Raw genomic sequence first — 17,191 nt, 5'->3', positions numbered from 1 at the left:
TTTCCTTTTGTCTTCATAACCTGCTATACATGTTGTATGGATTCTGCTTAGAACTGGGAACATCCCCGGTACTAGTCCCTCCCGGGGTTAGTTATCTATTAGTCAAGCAGCATTCCCTTCCGAACAAACACTTGGTAAATAAGTTTACCAAGTGGGTGATCGTGGCTCAAGAGTTGGGAGTTCGCCTTGTAATCGGTTCGAGCCCCGGCTCCGTCAGTCTCGATCGTTGTGTCCTTGGGCAAGACACTTCACCTGTTGCCTACTGGCGGTGGTCAGAGGGCCCGGTGGCGCCAGTGTCCGGCAGCCTCGCCTCTGTCAGTGCACCCCAGGGTGGCTGTGGCTACAATGTAGCTTGCCATCACCAGTGTGGGAATGGGTGGATGACTGTATGTGTAAAGCGCTTTGGGGTCCTTAGGGACTAGTAAATGCGCTATACAAATACAGGCCATTTACCATTTACCATATACCATATGGAGATGAATGACAAAAATAGAACAGTAGGCAATGCCACAGATTTACAGGCTAGTGCACACATGTGTTACGACACAGTCACAAGTGGAACCAGTGCACATGAACACAACACCAGGCATCTGTGTAGCCAGAGGTGGTGCTCAAGGCAAAGGTGGCAGCTGTCGATGTCTGTGCCATCTGATTGTTATGGCAGAGAGTCTGGCAGCAGCTGGGTCGGCGGTGCTCTGAGGGCTCGCCAAACTCTTCACTGTGAGCCATGATCAGAGGTGAGGCATAATGGAAAGGGACTGGCAGAATGTGGTGTCAAGGGAGAAGAGTTTTGTGTGTGTTATTGTATGCTATTGCATTTATCTATGTGTGTGCATATGGTTTGGCAATGCTAATACAAGTATATGGATGAAAATATGGCACAAGGCACATTGACTAAAGCAGGATGCGACCAGGCAATATTTTGTACTTGTATTGTGATGTGTGTGTCTGTAAAAAACTGTATTTAAAGAATTAAATCTGATTAATGAATAAAATGCCAAAGGTGCCTAATGTAATCAAGCTCAAAACAATTTATCCGTATTTAGTAAACGACCAAAGGGAGTGTCAGGCTGACCCCAGCTGAGATGAGAGGTGCTTGCTTTTCACCATTACTAATGGATTAAACAAAACAAACAAAAGTGGCTTCCTTCATTATTTTGCTAATGTTGGTCCAGCACAATTTTCTGGAGCTCTGAGCTAGCCTAGGGCTACTGAAAAAAATATAGAAATTGGCCATATTGTTAGGTAAACAGCTGCATTTTTCTTTAAAAAAAATGCCCAATCTCAAAAAGTTAACTTTATTTTTAGTTTTTTTGTTTGTTTGTTTTTTAATAATTACAGTAACACTCAATAGTATACAGGTAAAAAAATTTAGTTTATAGCAACACTGCAAGCAAGTACTGAACACTCCCCAAGATGCCTTTCCCCAGGACATCCACTCTCCCATTTTCACTGCACCTTAAGAGATACTGTATCCCTGTTGTTGGCCATTTCTGCTCATAGGTCAGGCTTTCAGTAGGGGAGAGGGCTCACATACAGGGGGATATAGTGAACCTTCATGAAGCTTCCTGCTGCCAGGTGAAAATAAGCATCTGGGGTCTTCATATGCACGAGGGACACAACTTGATACCCTTTAACCTCCAAATGTCAGCAGTTAAGGTTTGCTGTGCTAGAGGAATTGATCCATCTGAAATGCAAGAAAAAGGCAAGTGAAGAAGGGGCCAATGGGGGTTCCTCTACACCACTGTCCTCGTAGACTAAACACAGAAATAAAACAGGAGAGGAGGGAAAAAAACAGCTGCTCGGGTGTGTGAAACTGCCTGGTAGGAACACTGAGCTTTATCTCATCACTAATCTCAGTTGTTCCTTGTGTTTTCCTGAGGTAATAGAGCAAATCCCAAACAAAGTTTCTGTGATGATCCAAAACAACGGCCATTAGCTTCAGCATAGCTGCCATTTCTTTGAGCTGCAGAATAATGCATTCTTCTGTGGCCATAAAAACAACAACACTTACATCTATAGTGGAAGGACGTTTTGAATGTGTGGCAAGTGTGACTGGTTGCTTGAAACTTCTTATACAGCATAAATTGGACTCGGATGTTTCTCTGTAATGGCAGCCATTTGTGATCTCCTTTACGCCTTACTAACAGTGGTGAACAGAAAAAGACACAATTTAGTTGTGTGTATATATGTGCATCTGAGGTTACAGATAATAGTGTATATGCTTGTTACTTATTATTTTGTCTTGTTATTTATACAGTTTAAGGTAATATGGGGACGACAAAATAAATTTAAAAATGGTTTATGTTTTAGTTCCAGCTGGTTTCATAATTGTGCATCTCCTTCACAGGCTTCCGCTTAAATTTTACGTTTCAGTTCAGCTTTATTGGCACGAAAGCTTTCAGAAACAATATTGCCAAAGCACAAAAATACAATCTTTCTTTTTGCGTGTGTGCACATTTGAATGGAGTAGTGTGCCGCATATGTCTAGGTCATTTACTGTCTCTGAGGTTGTGTCATGTCGATACATACAAAGCAGCAGAGTGTTCCCCGTCTCCGCCTGACACTTAAGTAGGGATTCTGCATCTGTAATAAACGCTGAGATGAAAAATCCAAGTGCAGGGTAAACTAAGTAAAAAGCTCCAAAATCCAAACCTTTATTCAGAGGAAAGGCAGAGGTCATCCACAGAAAGCCTGGCAGTGAGGTAAATAATCCAAATAGCGAACAGACAAAAAGGCAGAGTCTGTAAAGCAGCCCGCATGTGCCACACAAGAAGAGCATAAACAACACAAGAAATGACAAAAATGAGCAAGAAAATCTGTCAGAAAACAAAGGAAGCTTGGGAGTGTAGACCAGTGTTGGTCAAGTTACTTGAAAAAAGTAATCAGTAACTAATTACTGATTACTCCCCCCAAAAAGTAATCCCGTTACTTTACTGATTACTTATTTTCAAAAGTAATTAATTACTTAGTTACTTAGTTACTTAGTTACTTTTTAAAAACACGATTTACAACCTGAAGAGGTGATAAAGCGATAGATCTTTCAGCCCAATTCTACTTTTTCTACATAATCCATCATACAAAATGTAATCAAATGGAAAAGTCTCTTTTTTTAACTTGCTTTATCAGTTTTAATCTTTTAACTTTATGCATCAAGCAAAACATTTAATTATATGCAACATTCTCTGACTTGAATAAATTAGTTTAACATTTAAACCTATTTTCTACACATTCCAGCACATAAAATAAAATATTTTTTGTGTTTTCACTCACTCTTTCAAACAGATGCAAGTAAAACACAGCAGAAAATAAATAAAGTCAAAGACTCAGGGGTCCTTTTGCTCTATTTTCACCTGTAAAGCAGGAGCAGGGTAGGCGGAGGGTTACCCTGGTGTAGGTGTGCTGCGGTCAGTTGAAGAATCCGCGCGAGTGTCTCTGTGAGTTTCCCATCACGTCGTAGCTACTCGGTGCTTGCTCGGAAGTTTAGGGGTTTTTTTCGCTGTAAAAAGAAGTTTTCTTCCCACGCACGATGGACGCTAATGTTTTTGTCACTTTTTATGGAATCAAACTCAAAGTAAGGTCAGTACTTCCACGCTTTAAACGCTGCACGCTCATACTCTCTCCCGCACTCGATATATTATCCATTGTTGATCTGCACACAGCTGCTGTCACCAACGTCGCACTTGCTTACGTCACTGTCATGAGACATTCTCGCAAAAAAAAAATCACGGTTTTAGTAACGCAGTAACGCAGCGTTCCTACGGGAAAGTAACGGTAATCTAATTACCGATTTTGCAATAGTAATCCCTTACTTTACTCGTTACTTGAAAAATGTAATCAGATTACAGTAACGCGTTACAAGTAACGCGTTACAAGTAACGCGTTACTGCCCATCTCTGGTGTAGACTATATAACATACTATAGTATTTACTATTTGTATATATGTTGGATGAGTAACTAATTGAGTCAAAGCACATTATAATTAAAAGGAATTTAAATGTATTTTGCCTGAAATTATAATATATTGTATTTACTGACCTTCCTGATACATACAGTAGAATAACAGGGTAACAATTCAAGTTTTCACAAAGTAGCAGAAATAATTATACTGTAAGTAAATTTAAGTTGTGTATAACTTGAGGGTATTTTACAGGAAACGAGTCACAAATTATATTATAAGTAATTTTAAGTACTGAATAAATCATTTTAAGTATTGCATCATTTGAAACAGTCTGAAACTTCAGGCAATTTACATTAAAGAAGACTGAGTGTTTCATTTGAAGCAGGCTTATATTAAAGGCAGGCTTTTACTGTTGAGCCCATCTGTGGTCATTACCATGTAATAACTATATGCACTAAAACACTTGCAGTACTCTTTTATGGTCTTACACCGACTGTATTACAGCACAATATTAAGGTTATTCATTATTTAAAAAAACCTGAGGTTCTCCTTTCAATCTCTTTAATTACTTTCCTCATTTATTATATTGTTTGTTTAAATGACAGAGCAACTCCACCTACCCATCTGTGTTTACACAGGAATAGTCTTCAAAGCACTTAGGCACCGTACTCATTGTGTCAAAGCTTCACTACTTTAACATGAAGGTAAATAATACATGCTCAAACAACCGGAAAACATACCAGGATGGATATGTAAGGAAATTTTGACAAAACATAATGTGGCTGATACGAATACACAACTTCACCAATAAACACCTTCAAGTAACTACAATCAGAGAGGCAGTTTATTTTAAAAAAAAAAATCTAAATCTACAGCTATTGAAATTAAAAATGTTTAGTTGTCACAACCACACCTCTGGACATTATACAAGTCCCAGTGTTTAATTAACTACTGGCTTTTATACTCCTTTTAAACATCAAACAGCATGATACCTGTGTGTACTTGGGTGCTGGTGAGACATTTCATTTTTGGTTGATGTCCGAATGAAGACACTTTCCACATGGTACTGTATGCTGGATCAAAACTTGATTGTACTTTTCTGGATTATTGATTCAGAATTAGAATTAGAATCCATTTTATATTCTGATTCTGAATCATGAATGCAGAAAAGTACATTAAAGTTTGAGAAGATCTGCAAAACCACTGTCTACTCCGCCCACTTTCTGTTCGACCCACTGCTGTCTGCTCGGCGCCTCGGGTCAATAAGGTCCCACACCTCCAGACCGACAAACAGCTTCTTCCCCTGGGCCATTCGGACTGTTAACAAACACTATTCCCCCACACCCCACCTCTCACCAGTCTGACCCATGGCCTGAATAACCGTCATCACTCAGGCCACTCACTCATACGAACTCTATTCAGACCAAATCTTTTCTTTGCACTACCACCAAACACTTTTGGTGCTCAGAACAGTCAGAGTACGCCTCTAATAAAATTGCGCTATCATAAATGTGGTATAAATGGTGACCACATGCAGTTTTATGAGGCAGCCAGTTTCCCTAAAATTTCAATATAGAAGGTACTGAGACTCAGGAATGTTTAAACGATAATATTGTTGTGTTGAAGACATGCAGTTACAGAACACACTGTAACTGCAGACCACACTGCTGTAGCCATCTATGCATAAAAAAACATTATCTCTGCATCAGACTAACAAGCAGCTCGATGAGAGGACATCAGAAAAGTTTGCTATCATTGCATTTAGGGAGGGAAGATGCTTCTGTATATGATTCTCTGCATATCTGAGCCAGTATATGCATGGATTTTAACCTGCCATTGATGTTGTGTTTTATTTCACCCTAATCAAAGCACAGCCAACAAAAGCTGTTTTTCCCCTCTAGCTCTCCACAGGAAAAAAGCAGGGCATTTCACAGCATTCATAACTATATTTTAATGAATCGAGCCATAAACACAATCACTGGCACAAGTTCGTGGACTTCGCATAGTTTTGAAAAAAATGACTGATATTAATTCCTTTTGAGAACGCGGGCATGGTGCTCACGTGCTGGAGGTGTAAAATGGTTTAGAACAGGGAGAATAAATTACTCTAAGTTTGGGGTTGACATCAATCACGAATAATCAAATCATCTCCTCTAATTCCCTTTAAAAGCAGTGCTCTCTCCACCATGCCCTGACTGTAATGGATGAGGAGAGTCAAGATCTGCTGCACAAACACCGCTACTTCTAAGAGGAAATTGATGTCCTTGTCGAAGAGATGCAGCGCCGTGTGGTGCAAATGTGGGACGAATAGAAATAAACAATGAAAAAAATGTCCCTGATTCCTCCCCGGAGAAAATAAAGGCCAAAGTATTAAGTGTTAGTTATTGTAGATTAAATACCTCGCCTAAACAGAGCTACAGCTTAGGTGGGTGACTCATCATGTATGCCTCTGAGTATTTGAACTTAACAATCAGTTGGTTTATGAATTCTACAGGGAGCCAGTATAAATAGACCGTGGCCAAAAAGTGGCATTCTGGACCATTTGCAAACAATTCAGGAATGTGCTGCTTAAGAAAGTGTAAAGGAAGTAATGTAATTATGAGACGATCCAAAGTTTTTAGCATCAACTGAGCATCAGTACACAATAACATCATATCTATCTGTCTACTCATGTAATCACTACCTCCCTTTTCCAAGATCTCTTAGTAATAGTATTCCAATGACATAATTCACATTTTATATTTAAAGGCATTTAACAATCATTTCTGTGTGATAATTTACTTGCTAAAGGGTCCAATTTTACATATTTCAGATATAAAATAATGCTCACTTGATTCACACGTTATTCCTTGACTTATGTTTCATAACCTAAGTGCAAAATTGATACAGAACATAAAGATCTTTCTGCTGCAGTGACGTGACAGCTAAAACAGAAACGAATGTCAGGGCAGAGCAAGGCGTGAGACCGTGTCAGAACAAGCAATCCATCTCTGATGCAAGGACTTTCATAAGAGGTAGGCTGGCAGTAGATAAGAAGCTGGTTAATGCCATAATCACAAGGGTTATAGATGCTGTTTGGTCTACTGTTTGTTTTATAGGCTGGCACGTGAACAGATGACAACACAAAACAAACAACCAAGGCCCTGATTCCATTTAAGCTTCAGCCAGTATTCTGGTTATACTTTTCATTCTACATCATCGCATAACTGAAAAGGATAGCAACCCTGTTCGCTCTCACATTCCTCCACCTCAGCGTGTGGCAATGCCCCATTACACATCCTCAAACATCATCCTGCAGCTTGTAATTAGTTTGTTAATAATTCAAGTGTAAATGTTTTTATGTTTGTGTGTAGCTGATAATAGCTAATGTGTGGGGTTTTTTTAGAGTGCATTTAGGGTATGTGTGCATGCACATGACCAAATGGGCAATATTTATTTCAATTTGTTCTTATCTGTGGAGAACACATTAATTCAGGAGGCTGTGTTTTGTGTGTTTGTTGGGATGTGTGTGGTTAAAACTAAAGTATAAGCGCGCTACGTATTCACTGTGACTTTATCAGATTTGGTGAATAATTTATGCGGTAGGCTCAGGAGCAAAATAGTGTGCATAATTGCATAACATCACTCCTATCTGCCATTCCTGCCATTAACTAAATGCACCTGCCCCGCTAATTAAAACCTTGGAGATTAATCATAAACTTTCCCCCCTCAGTCAGCGCCTGAGGATGGATTTGTATGTGCATGTATGTGGGATTAATTCTGCTCATAATTTCCTCTCTACAGTCCTGGACAAACATTTTCCAATTACATGATTGATGTATGCTATAACAAAGAGCCTTTTTCTTTCTCTGCACATGCGGTATTCTGTAATTAAGCACCGTTTCTTTCTGTTATACCCTCATTACCTTTGTTGGCCTCAGATCGAATCAAAGAAAACTGAGCAGTTTGAGTTGACTCTTGTAACAGGTGGTCGCCGAAAAAGAGGTTTAGCTGAAAATGTACCCTGTGGCTTCAATTCCGTGAGTACACATGTCTGAGTGTCATTAACCTAATGGCTCCCATACTAATTAGAAGCAGAGAGATTAATCATTAAATCTCCTCTTGTGGCTCCTCAGCTGGACATCTTGGTCTCTGCTTTAGCATCCATTCAAGCCAACATTTGCATTTTTCACCACAGAGGAACCAATGCTACAATTCAAATGATATGTCAAAGCACTGCAGGATGCTTCCCTCACAGTTATTTACTCTCCTTCCTTTCGGACACGCTATCTTCTCTGCTTTTCCAGTAACAGTGTGTTAAATGAGTTCATAGATGCCAGCTGAAATCAGAGCATGCGAGGGCAGAATGAACCTGACTGGAGGCAAGGGCACAATGACTCAGCCATGGTGGCTCTAGCAGCCAGCCTTAATAAGTCCCTGTGAGCGTAGATGGGGCTGAACTGAGGGAAGTGACAGTGTGATGCTGCTGACTTGTGGGTATTACCTCAGCAGGGCTAATTACACTATTAGACCCTACCTGTGGGCTTCAATTTTGCTGGTCCACCTTACATGCCCCTGGTGTCTGGAGCCACATACAGTGCATAACAGTGGTCACAGATGTGAACAAATACAAGCACACAAACTAGAGCCCACTCTCTCCAGAAAAACAGTAATTTTAATACTGGTACTCCAGCAAATGATTTATTTCTATTGCCAAAATTCAGCACCAAAATAGGAGGCCATGCTTTTTACCAAAGCACGTTTTCCTACACCCAAGTGCTTTGTATCTAATATTCACTGTACACATTGATGAACACATCTGAGATCATGGGGATCTCTCCCAAGACTGGAGATTGCAGCAGCCAAGGATCACACTACCAACCTTTTGATTATGATAATCTACGCTACCTCCTGAGCTACAGCCAACCTGACCCAACCCAACCGCAGTCACAAAAGCCTAGAGAGCAGTTGGCAACCTGGTTGCAAAGAAAATGCTGCATCAAAAACCTCTTTTCAACTGTTTTGGTTACATGAAAAACACCCACTTGTCCACAAACACTTGGTGACTAACCATCAGTGATGGTGAAACTTGAGAAAGTGCAATGCAAAGTGTAAGTTGAGAATGTTGGGGTGGTTGTAGCTCAGGAGGCCATCTACTAATGTGATGGTTGATGGTTCCATCCCTGGCTGCTCTAGTCTGCATGCCAAATATCTTTGGGCAAGATAGTAACCCTAAGTTGCTCTTTGATTGTGGGTGGACGATAGAAAGCTCTTAAGCATAGAAAAAAAGTCTTTATTTGAATGGGTGTGAATAAGACATGTTGTATAAGGTGCTTTGAGTGCTCGAGTAGAAAATATGTAAGTAAGTAGTAAGTAGTATGTAGTTTTTCTCCCCTTCAGAGTAAAACTTCTGCCTTCTGGCACTGAAACCAACATATTCCAATACTTTTATTTTGGAGGTGAATAGTCTTTGTTTCTGCTTTGTGTTGCAAATTTGGGTGTAGTGATGGACGCAGACCTAAACTTAGAAAAACACATAAAGACAATAACAAAGTCAGCTTACTATCACCTCAAGAATATTTCAAGGATAAAAGATCTGATGTCTCAACAGGACCTGGAAAAACTAGTTCATGCATTCATCTTTAGTAGGCTTGATTACTGTAACAGCATCTTTACAGGTCTACCTAAAAAGTCAGTCAGACAACTACAGCTCATTCAGAACTCTGCTGCTCGAGTCCTCACTAAGACCAGAAAAGTGGACCACATCAGTCCAGTTCTGAGGTCTTTACACTGGCTGCCTGTCCGTCAGAGGATAGACTTTAAAGTTCTGATGCTGGTCTATAAAGCTCTGAATGGTTTAGGACCAAAATACATCAGTGACCTCCTGACCCAGTATGAACCTTCCAGATCTCTCAGGTCATCTTGATCCGGTCTTTTATCAGTTCCCAGAGTCAGAACCAGACACGGAGAAGATGCATTCAGCTTTTATGCTCCTTATATCTGGAACAAACTCCCAGAAAGCCTCAGATCAGCTGAAACACTCAGTTTATTTAAATCCAGGTTGAAGATTCACCTGTTCTCAGCTGCATTTGAATAAAGCACCAAATCCACACTGTTTTACTGTTAAGCTTAAACTTACATCTTAACTAATGATTTTATCTACTGTTCCTTTCCATTTTAAATCATGCTTTTTATTTGTTTTTGTTTTTTTAATGTCTCTATAAAGCACTTTGAATCATGCTGTTGAATTGTGCTATATAAATAAACTTGCCTTGCCTTTTCTACAGTTTGACATCTGCTTAATAAGTAGCTGGTGAGTGTTAGTAGGCAAGTCTCTATACAAAGTACGGGCAACCATAGAAACCAAAGCAATCACAAGGAGGTTTTTGTTGCAGCATCATCTTTGACACCCAGCGACAACAAGCAACATCCTGCATGTTGGGTAAATACACATTTTCCCCTAGCAACCAGTGGTTACCACGGGTCTCTAGACCTACATGACTGAGCCCATATAGGATGCGGTATTCCTTATTAAACATTTAATGATGACAGCACATTTTGTATTCAATACATTTATCTCACAACAAACTATTCCTCACTAAGAGCTCGCATGATGCCAGCCTGCCAGGTAGATGGTGCAGGGTCAGACTCTGCTGCTGGGAAAGAAAAACCAATTGAATTTACCCCACCGAGAATCCTCTATCGTGTTCTCCCACTGACTTCGGAAAAGAGAGCAAAGAAGCAGACAAAGATTCGATTTGAGTTCTTCCTGTGGAGATACTCCTGTTGCTGCCCCCTCAGTAGTCCGGGATGCTCTGTAAGTGTTTTAGGAGTAATGTAAAAAATCTGAACATTTTATGTTCAACACTCCTCAGACTGGATCTCATGCATTAACTGTGAGGACAGCAGCAACTTTAGGGCAGCATATGTGAGTATTTCTTTATTACTATCTATGAAGTTTCATTTTCTCTGATAATGACATTAAGTTGTCTTAATAATGATTCAAATTTGATTGAAGATTATTTACATAAATCAGTTGATTGTCAGCTAAACAAGAATTCCAGCTGTCTTCTTAAGAGTTTAATTGAAAACATTGTTTTATTTAATGCTTGGAACTGAGAAACTTCAGTAACAAACGCACATAGAAAAATGTTTGCTATTATCTGATTATCTGGCAAAGCAGATCTATGAGTACCAAGCTAGAAGTAGAGCCATTACACCATTTTCTGGATTTTAAAAACTGCTGGTATTTTTGTTACTGGTGTGCTTTGCACTGACAGACGATAACATTTAAAAACACTCACTCAAATGGATCGTTTTTTCCCCTATACGTACATATCCATATGTTATTTAGATGTTTTGAATAAGCTAAACTGAAAGCAAATCTTAATGAGAATGTGCTAAGCATGTTTAATACCTGGGTTAACCGCAGTACTAAACTGCTGCCTCTCGAAGCATCAAATTAATAACTTTCAGGCATCTGTTAAAGTTGCCGTTTGGTCTTTCCCTCTGGACATGTACAACTGGGAGGAGACCACCAGACACATACAAAATGCATGAGGGATTACATATCCCAGCTGATCACTGATGACTTGGGGATAATTGGGACAGCTGAAGGAAGATGGTGGGGAACATTGTCGTCGTTCTCTCTTTTTCTTTCTATTGCACTTTGACAAAATAATAACAAATGTGCGAATAAAGCCAACAAAACAGATATCTTGCCTCTTGAGTTATCCTCGAGAACATATATAATAAGAAACCGATGATTCAATTAAATGTCAGGGAGTGAGATATCTATTTTTCATACATCCCCCTGCCAGCCATTGCATAACATAGTCAATAAACAGCTGTTCAAGCTGTTTATTGACAAGCTATGCAATCCCTGAAATTACCTTCAAAGACAATCAATTATACAAATTGCTTACTGGTTTTGCAGTGCAATAACACAAAGTTAAAATACACTATATGGAAAAAAGTACTGGGCTCCCTATATATAATAAGATAAGATAAGATAACCTTTATTAGTCCCACACGTAAAAAATTTGGTTTGTTACAGCAGAACGTGATCAGTGCATAGTTACATAGCAAAAATTAGAAAAACACTGGAATAGGATAAGATGATAGGAATAAGATACTGTACTCAATAGAATATAATAAAATTAAATAGTATATACAATAGAATAAAAATAGAATGCAAATGCTATATGCAACTGAGTAAAATATAAGGTTGTCAGAAAAAGAGTATTGCACTTAGTGTTATTGCTATTGCACATGTGTGGATGTGGATGTGTGTGTTTGGTCAGTTGCAAAGTCTTTGTTGTAGAGTCTGACAGCAGTGGAGAGGAAAGACCTGCAAAATCTCTCTGTCCCACATCGTGAGCCTGGCACTGAAGGAGCCGCTCAGTGCTGAGAGTCTCCTGCATGGGGTGGGAGATGTTGTCCAGAAGGGATGATAGCTTAGCCACCATTCTCCTGTCTCTCACCACCTCCACTGGGTGCAGTGGGCATCCTAGAACAGAGATGGTCCTCCGGATCAGCCTGTTCAGTCTCTTCCTGTCCCCAGCAGAGATGCTGCCACCTCAGAAAACCACATCATAAAAGAGTACAGTGTACATATAGTACTCCTGTAGTACACCTACAGGAACTGCTCAAGCATGGAAACTAATGCCATGAAGCTCCCAGCGCAGTGTTTGTGCTGATATTAATGCCAGAGAAGCAGTTAGATCCAGCAGATCGTCAGCTACTTTTACATACAATGCAATGGTTGCAATGGTGGCATGTTATTATACCATGCTCAGTGTCAGTGAGCACTTTATAATGACCTACTGTTTCAAAAATGTTTGTAAAGAGCATCTATATAGCTAGATGCTCTTCATTTCATACACCTGTAGCAATGGCTCTGAAAATACCTTAAGTGTGGCTTAATACTTTTTTTCATATAATGCAAAGTGACTTAATAAAATAAAGCACCAATAAAAAAAAGTGAGCATATATAAAAAATACTGTTTATGTCGCATGTTCATGTATGAGGAGCGGATAATTTGCTTTCATATTCTCCTATTAAACCAGCCAGAATGGAGAGTCTCTGCAGGGCAAGACAATGTTGGTAGTGTTGTTGAATATTGCTCTAATTGTAGCGAAATCCACGTGAAAGACAGAGCTACTAAAACCCGTTTTTAATCATTTAGAGCTGTTTCACATTATGTTCTCGGGGCTGCTGTAAGGTTGGTTTATGTGCGACACGACCTTATGCACAGGAAGTGTGTTTGCCTCTTCCTGGTGAGATTACTGCCTCTAATCGTGTAACGGTTTTGCTCTGTGATGGTGACAGACCACAACAAAGACATCCTGGCCCTGAACTGTGAGGACTAGTTCTTAGTGCTGGGAAATCCTGATTGGTTTTTGAACTAGAAGAAAAGATTCTGAAGAACCACTGATGGTAGGCCAAGCCAGGGAGATACAGGATGGTCTTTAAAATGGTATAGCCAATGATATTATCATAGAAGATGTGTAGAAGTGTGTCAAGCCATTCCTTTGGATTTCAGATAAGCGCTATGCACTGTAATGCTTAATTTATGGTACCTTGGTTGTGTCTGTTCGTGGAGGTATTTTCCTGAGGAGAACCTTTTGGGGCAAGTGGTCAGCTGCCACTAAAGTTCTCCATCAAAATATTCCAAAATCACAACTGCACAGTGCTCGCCATGCATTGGTGAAAGGCTGAGATTTGCCCAAAAAAAAGAAAAGAAAAAGAAAGCACAGACAGTGACTACAGTGGACACTCTTTTTTCACTTGGTTTCACTTCAGCTCTTTAGATGTAAGAACTTCTGTCTCAGCTGGCTGATGGACCAACAACAGCAGAAGAAAGAGTAGCTTGTAGACAAATTGTACCACATATTTTGGCTCTGCCCCCAATCTAACAACAGACACTCTCTGCAGGTAGAAAGGCAGTGCAAAGCTGCCCATGGACTGCCAACAGACTGCCCACATGACACCACTGCTGAACCATAATTTCCCCATTAGTCCTACCTGGGTAGTAGATAATAGAGACAGCATTAAAAGACCTTTCTCATTTCAAGACACAAAGAGACTTCAGCTTATTTCAGTAAGTTCCTTTTCATTTTATCAGTTTTGTCATTTTGATTTCATTCATCTTAACTTATGCTCAAAAAGAGCACTGTCCATGAGCTAAGCCTTATGTTGATGTATGCAGTCATTATTCATGGGTTATATTGAGGCATTGATTAAATTTCTTTATAAACCCAGCTAGATGTTTAGGGACTTTGTTGAAATTGAAGTTGCACTGGTCCTGAATAGCTCAGCTCTTCTTTTTTTTCTACATTTTAAATCTCAGTATTACAAAAAGAAGACACCAGCTCATAACAGCAATGTGTGTTTAGAAGATGACTGTCTGGAAATAAGCATAAGTACCAAGTTATTAGCTGAACAGAATTACACAGGAGACACTTTTTCACTTAACTAATGGCTGAATACCATCCACAGCAACAAGCTGCACCATATGGTAGTGAACCAGCATTTTTAGGCAGTGTTTGCAGTTTGTCTTCTTGTTTTCTCATTTTGTTCTTTTATAATTGTATTTTGGCGATTGATTTCACCTCTTTTATTTCTTTTATTTGGTTAAGGCTTCACTTGTCATTACTTTCATTTTTTTTAAAAGGAACAATGAAGGAAAATCTATTTGTACTTTCCCAGGCTGATATCGCAACTCCACTGCAACTTAAACATTGTTTATCCCATAATTCGTTCCCCACCACAAGGCAGCAATAAAAATGCCAGAAGACATGTTTCCTTATCAAAATTGAAGTAAATAGACTTACTTTGCATCACATGGTTTAATTAATATACAAACAAAAGTAGATCCTAATCCCTGGATTTGCTAAGAACATGGCAGACACAAAGAGAAGTTCCTCAGTTCACCTACACTGAGCTTGCTGCTGGCTGCTAGCTGGTCCTGGTGGTAATGTGTGAGGGACTGGAGGTTGTTTTTGGCACTCACACATTCAGAGAAGGCCAGACAGTGACATTATGCCAGCCAGGCAGGACTCTAGGGACGGCCATGTTAAATACCATCTCCTGCAGCTCAAATGGCAGAGTTGTAGTGGTGTTTTGGGTTATGTGTTTGTTTGTGTGTCTCTGTGGGTTGTGAAACGTGTATATGTGGCTGTGTGTTTGTACTTTTGCATATCTATGCCTTGTACTGGAATAAACTAGCAATGAATGGGGTTCTGTGCAAAGATGACATTAGAAGAAATGTACAAAAACAGGCCAAGCACCTAATTATCCATCAACGATGCAACATTGAGATAAATATAAACCACCACTGCTGTGGAGCTGGTACAATCAGGTGGAGGGTGGTAGGGAAAACTGGGAGAAAGAAAAGGCATGCGGCTGCAAGCTACTTCTCAGATGATATTCACAAACAAGGAATTATTTGTTCTTGGTTGTGTTGATAGAGTAAACTCTGAAACTCTGCTGTTTTCAAAATACAGAAAATGGTTTGGGGCATTATGTGACAATCCAGCAAAAAATTCTGCAAACAGCAGATGTGCTGTGACAGAGCTACTGTATGAGACAGAACAGACAGGATAGAAAAACAGTGAGTGATACATAAATGCCTTGTTCAAAAATAAGAGATGGTGATAGCGCTCAAAAATGACAGTTTGAACTGATTCCATTTCGTCAAGGTTCAAAATACTGGAAAGATAAAAAGACTTTTACACACAAGAGAAGTAAAGGGAAAAGACAAAAGATCAAGAAAGGATGTGCATTTATCAGCCATGAGCTTTTTTCTTTTTTTTTTTCTTCTGAACAATTAGAATTGCATTTGTACATCATCTAAAGAGGCACTCTTATTTTTAATGCACCCTTTGGATTTATTTGTTTTTTTTAATAGTCTTAATATAACCACATGGCCATTTGTACACAGCTTCTGTGCTATTAACTTGCACCCTTCTAACCTGCACACAGATCTCACTTTCAAGTGTTCTTGTTAAAAGAACAGTTGAAAGCTGACCACTGAGAAATCACAGCAGGGAACAGTTTGGGAGGCGCAGAATCAATGTCATTCTGAATCTCTTTCTCAGTTTCACTATTAATACTATTAATTTCTATATGTAGTGCACACACACACACAACCCCGTTCAGCTATCTTAGTGAGGACCTTCATTGACATAATGCTTTCCCTAGCTCCTTAACCTAACTCTAACTGTTAAAAATGAATGCCTAACCCTAACCCTTACCCTAAACCTAACCATAACCTAATTGTAACCTTGACACTAAAACCACATTTTGATCCTCAGAAAAGGCCTTTAAATGCCTTCAAATTTGTGAGGACCGGGTTGTGTGTCCTCACAAGTGACTGTTGGTTCTCACAAAGATAGCTAGACAGGAACACACACACACACACACACGAACAAGCGTTTCCAACCTTAGACAAGGGTTCTATACATAAATGAAGAGACAGTCAATCACACTTTTGGTAGACGGGGAGCAAGTGACAGGGAGTCAGAGAGCTGCTGACTGTAGGAGAATAATAACAAGATGGACCAACCTCCATCGGTTACCAGCATACTCTAGCAGTTTATGTGACTTTTGAAGCAGACTCTCCAGTGAAAAATCTAGTCTTGGTCCACCGATCAGCCACTATTTCCAGAACCACAGTACTGCAGTGGTTTTGCTAGATTTTAGCAATTGCTTTAAAATGTTTGTTCAACAGTCCCAACAGTCACAGTCAAAATAGTTGCAGAGTTGCAAGTGCCGCTTACAACAGTGAAAAAAGGGCAAGATTAGGATAAGAGTCAGATTTTTGCTATGCTCAGATTACTTTTATAGTTAAATATTTAAAAGAGCTGCAATAAACAGAGAGGTAATCAATGTATCTGATAGGTCAGCTGACACGCATCTAATTATGCACCTTAAATTTCGTTTAATATGCAGGTGGAAGGGTGGGTATGTGCAGAGTTAGAATAATAGGTTTGTTTTGGGTCTAAGCTTGCTTTAGTGGCTAATTGCTTAAAGCTATACTGTATCACTGTACACAGCATACACAGTAAACAACAGCAAACAGTAAACAGTATATAGTATTAAGTTTGTACCAGACAGATACTCTTAAACTATAATGTTGTCATGAAAGTCTATGGTGCATTAACTGTTGTGTGGCTGACTGTAAAACAACTATAGATTATAGACTGTAGTTCTGTAGTATCTTACAGACAATTAGGACTGTGTCACATTCACACATTAATTTTGTAGCCTGTTGATACCTCAGGCCATGTGTTACAGACATGTGAGGA

The 17,191-nt window shown here is 39.5% G+C and overlaps 1 protein-coding gene across 4 annotated transcripts in view; it reads right to left on the bottom strand.

Moving 5' to 3' along the window:
* Nucleotides 1-17,191, bottom strand: part of grik4 (glutamate receptor, ionotropic, kainate 4) — a 351,349-nt gene that overhangs the window by 157,990 nt on the left and 176,168 nt on the right. The gene's annotated exons all lie outside the window — the stretch shown is intronic.

The sequence above is a fragment of the Astatotilapia calliptera genome, chromosome 14 (assembly GCF_900246225.1).
Source record: "Astatotilapia calliptera chromosome 14, fAstCal1.2, whole genome shotgun sequence".
Lineage (NCBI taxonomy): Eukaryota > Metazoa > Chordata > Actinopteri > Cichliformes > Cichlidae > Astatotilapia > Astatotilapia calliptera.
This window is presented reverse-complemented; position numbering and strand designations above follow the sequence as displayed.